This window comes from Neopelma chrysocephalum, unplaced genomic scaffold, assembly GCF_003984885.1.
Source record: "Neopelma chrysocephalum unplaced genomic scaffold, ASM398488v2 Primary Assembly neopelma1_90334, whole genome shotgun sequence".
Lineage (NCBI taxonomy): Eukaryota > Metazoa > Chordata > Aves > Passeriformes > Pipridae > Neopelma > Neopelma chrysocephalum.
This window is the reverse complement of record NW_020919163.1, coordinates 6,980-11,959: the sequence shown is the minus strand read 5'-3', so window position 1 is coordinate 11,959 and position 4,980 is coordinate 6,980. Positions and strand designations below refer to the sequence as shown.

Here is a 4,980-nt window from a genome sequence, read left to right as displayed (position 1 = left end):
GCAGCTCTGCTGGGAAGTGCAATCCCACAATCCTTGTCCTTGCTGAGCTGCCCGTTCTCCTGTACATTCCTGAACTGAGGGGCCCAGAACTGGACACAACACTCAAGGTGTGGTCTCACCAGCACTGAGTACAGGAGAAGAATAATTTCCCTGGTCCTGCTGCCACACTGTTCCTGATCCAGGCCAGAATGCCATTGGCCTTCTTGGCCACCTGGACACACTCTGGCTCATGTTCAGCTTCCTGTCAATCCACACTCCCAGCTCCCTTTCTGCCTGGCTGCTCTCCAGCCACTCTGGCCCAGCCTGGAGCTGGGGGTTGTTGTGGCCAAAGTGCAGGACCCGGCATTTGGCCTTGTTGAACCTCATCCCATTGGAATCAGACCATCTCTCCAGCCTGTCCAGGTCCCTCTGCAGAGCCCTCCTGCCTTCCAGCACATCAACACTCCCCCCCAGGTTGGTGTCATCTGCAAATTTGCTGATGGTTCACTCAGTCCCCTCATCCAGATCATCAACAAAGATGTTAAACAGAGCTGGGCCCAACACTGATCCCTGGGGACACTGCTGGTGACCAGATCCCCACTGGATGCAGCACCGTTCCCCACCCTCTGGGCCCGGCCCTCCAGCCAGTTCCTGACCCAGCACAGAGTGCCCCTGTCCAAGCTGTGGCTGCAGCTTTTCCGGGAGCGTGCCATGGGAGACGGTGTCCAAGGCTTTGCTGAAGTCCAGACAGACACATCCACAGCCTTCCCTTCATCCACCAGGTGGGTCACCTGAACATAAAAGGAGATCAGGTTGGTCAGACAGGACCTGCCCTTCCTAAACCCATGTTGGCTGGGTCTGATCTCCCGACTGTCCTGTAGGTGCCATGTGATCTCACTCAAGGTGATCTGCTTCATAATCTTGCTGGACTCTGAGGTTAGTCTGACAGGTCTGGACTTCCCCAGATCCTCCTTCCAGCCATTCTTATGGATAGGTGTCACAGTGACCAACTTCCAGTGCTCTGGAACATTAGGAATGACGATAAATGATGGAGAGTGGCTTTCCTTTCTACAGATATACAATTAAATATTGAGTCCTCCAGCTAATGGCTTTCACAGAGCTTTCAAAATGTTCCTGACTGTTACAAAGTCATCCCACACAGTCAGGAGTTCAGGTTCCTCACTCACAGAAGAAAGGAATGTCTGTGTCATGGGCACTTTCAAGTGCTCCCCACAATGGCTCAGTGTTGAGACTGAGTTTTATAAGTCTCATAAGCTTTGGAGTTGCACCCAGGAGACAAGGTGAAAGCTGGACTGGACACACTGACGCAGCCTCAAGGGGGGGCAGGTTCCTTCTTGATGAGTGGTTGAGCATCAGATTTGCTAAATTGCCCTGAAGGTTTGGAGGTCTGAAGTGCATGAGAGCTGGTAGGAGGCCTCTGGGAAGAGGCTGAGGGCTCCAGCAGCTCCCCAGGGAACTCTGTGTGGCTCCAGTAGCTTTTAGAACTGTTCAAAGCCCATGGTCAGAGGCTTCCAAAGCACAGAGCGAAGGATCAGTTCTGCTCCCTGGTCCAGTTGGACTTGATAGTGTTTACAGGGAATTACTGGCAGGTGGGCAAACAAGACAGAGCAACAGGCATGGCCAGGTCAGCACATGGATCAGACATAAATTCACACATCATTTGCCCCTCTCATCCCTGTCTCCATCTGTTTCCCCACACTTGCTCCAGCTCAAACTGCCTGGATCCTTCCCTTTCCCTGCTTCTTCCAAGCATCCCATGTCTTGTACTATCCCACAATATTTTTTCCACTGCGTCTCTTAATGATTCCTGATCCCCTTATAGGCAAAGATACCCAGTAGTTTATAACTGGGTATTATTCTCTCTTATCTTTCTTCTGGGAGGTATCATCTCCAGAAAAATGAGTCAATTTTGATACCTGAAGAGATGGAGAGAAGATGCTTTTAAAGAAGACCTTGTCTTCTCCTGTCAGAGAGAATCAGTGTGTCTGACTCTGGGTGGTATGTTAACAGTGGGTGCTATTTTGAGACATTTGAGAAGAGAGAGAAACTCCCTGTGAAGTGAGGGAGTCAGGCCCCTGCTCCAGGTACCATCAGGGGCTGCAAAGGTGCCTGTCTCCAGCCCTGGGAGAGTGGAGTGCAGGCCTCGGTTTCTGTCTGGGCAATGGATGGCAAGAGAAGTTCACCATGGACACTTTTCCCAAGCTGGGGGCTGGTTGGGCTGGTTGTGAACTCCAGGAGGAGCAAAAGGCAGGAAAGCCACCTGCAGCCTCCTATTGCCTGACAGCAGACTGCTTGGTCTCCTCCTTCAGACTCCTCCATGAACTTCCAGGTGCTCCAGGCTCCTTTGGCACTGAACCTGCAGCTGAGAAGCAGTGGTTCTCACTGGTCTGTGTCTGCCTGAGGGAATGCTTAAAGCACCTTCTGACTCAGAGGGCTGTGAGGAGCCCAGCTGTGGCCTGAGTGCCCAGAGATGACACTCCCAATGCTGAAAATCATCCTTCTGGTGCTTGCAAATCCAGAACACAGTAAGGGTCAGAGTTTGGTGTCTTTCCTTGGGCTGAACATGTTAACAACCCCAATTTCTCTCTCCACAGAGCCCCCTATGACAGAGAAATGGAGGGAGTCCCAAGCATGCTTGACTCAGACAACTTTCATTCAGAACAGATTAATTCCCTCCCATCAGCTATTTTCACACATTGCCAAGATCCCCCACAAGCCTTCTCTCCCCCGGGCTGAACACTGCCAGCCCTCTGAGCCTATCCTCACAGGAAAGATACTCCAGTCACTGCACCGTTATACTGGGCTAACTCTGACATTTCTCTTGTACTGGGGAGCACAGGACTGGAGGCAGCACTGCCCTGATGATCTCACCAGCACTCAGTAGAGAGGAGGGATCAGGTCCCTTGTCCCGTTGATGATGTTTTTCCCTTCTCTGGGATGCAGAGAACTTAAGTGATTCTGAGGTGGGGAATAACTTCACTCAGAGAGGAGGTGGCCAGGGCAGGAAGAGCACCAGGAGCTGCAGAAAGTCTGCACCAATTACCCACAGGTCATCCACCTCCCTGTCTCAGGGAGGGACAGGGGCCAGCAGAACCCCCAGGATGGCTTTGGGGTTCCTGTAGCCCAGAAGTATGGAAGATGAGAAGGAAATGGGAGAGAAAGGCAGGGAAGTCAGACACTGACCATGGTTTCAGAGAGCCCCAGCTGCCCTCCTTTGGAAGGGCAGCAATGGATGCTCAGCCTCTCCAAAACTGATGGCCAGGAGCTCTGTCCTCAATCCAGCATCAGCTTCTGGGTTCCTGGGGGTCCTTGTCCAGGCAGCACCAGTGGCTTTAGGAGTGGAGACACCTTGTGCCACAGTAGGGGCTGGTGATGCAGGAGAGGTCAAAGCCCCCGGAGTTGATGGGCACTCCGTCACAGCTGAGGATGCTGCCAACGGCAGCGGAGGTGGAGGATCCCAGCACGGTGTTCTGTGGGAAGGAGCTGAGGATGGGCCCGGGCAGGGTCACCAGCACAGCCGGCGGCTCAGTGACGACGGTGGAGCTCTGGCACTGCCTGACACAGCACTCATTGCAGCTGTTGGCCAGCGGGGTGGGGCTCAGGGACAGCAGGGCTGGCACTGCTCTGTGCAGGACATGTCTTAGGGCATGAGGAGCAAGTGGAGAGAGGGAAGACAGGAAGAAAACCATGCAAATACATGAGGAGCCTGTCACCTCACCAGGACTGAGTCAAAGAACATGTAGGCCCAGGAGGTGGAGGCTGTGCAGAGATGTGTGAGAGATTTTTGGCCTCATCCTGCCAGGGCCCAGAAAGAGCCACCAGCTCCTACGCAGCTACTGCCCAGCCCGTGAGTCCAGATGCCACCTGAGTATAGTCCCAGCATCCCTCCACGTTTAACCTTCTCCCTCCTCCATGACAAAAAGCCCCATGATCTGTGATAGGACAAAACTGCTTTCAGCTGAGAGGTCCTTTAAGGTGAGACCTCCTTTTAGAGAAAGCAGAGAAGGAGAAGGCAGCAAGAGAAGTGGATGAGAGAGTGTGCTGGTTTAAAAGTAAACTGGCAGGAGAAATGAATGCAACTCGAGAGATTACAAGTCAGAGTTACAATTTACTAAAAAGATTACAATAAATACAATGATACAGAGAAAACTGGTTTTAACCCCGAAGGACAGATGTATAACCCAGCCCCCTGGTACAAGAACAGAACAGTGTTTGTTGGCCCCTGTGCTGAGCACCATGTGGACCCCTGGGTGCAAAGTAAAAGGAAAGGAAAACCTCTTGGTTCCGATGATGGTCACAGTCCTGTTGAAGTCATGATCACAGTGTTGTCGAGAGCGGCAGTCGCAGTCCTGCTGGAGGTCTGGTCCTCCTCTTGATCCAACGAGTCATACCAGAAGTCCCCAAACCCGAAATTCATATATGCTTAAATTCAGGTGGGAATGCCCAGTACCTCCTCCAGGACAGGGAGTTTCACAATGAGTGATTTATCTCTGTGAGTCATGGGATATTTTTAGAGTCTTTGATGGTCTAGGCGTTGCAGCTGCCTATTATGACAGTCCAAGGTGGTCCATGAGCAGAGATAACCCCTCAGGCTGGGTGTGAAGGTGCTAATGCCTTTCCAGAAGGGGTTACCACAGCTAAGTCATTGGTGTGAAAACAAAAGAACACTCCCCTGCCTTTCTTTAACACCCAGCTTGTAGCCTGAGATGTTAGGTGTGCCCTGGTCAGCTGCTGCAAACAACCCCATTTGTTAACATTCCATCAGAAATGACATAGAGAGTGTAGAATACACAGTTTTGGTTATTCTCACATAGTTATAAACTGGTCCCAGCCCCTGTAACTAGGTCAGAGAGCAAGGAGCTGGTCTGGCTTTTATAATGGACCTTTACTGCCCCAGGCTGCCAGAGGCATCCCTTGCAGAGGTGATATTTTCTTACAAACTCATCTTGAATGCAAAGCATCCTAGCTGGTGCTGTGGGC

The 4,980-nt window shown here is 51.9% G+C and overlaps 1 pseudogene; it reads right to left on the bottom strand.

Moving 5' to 3' along the window:
- Nucleotides 1-3,332: 3,332 nt before the first annotated feature.
- Nucleotides 3,333-3,637, bottom strand: LOC113979894 (annotated as a pseudogene).
- Nucleotides 3,638-4,980: the final 1,343 nt, after the last annotated feature.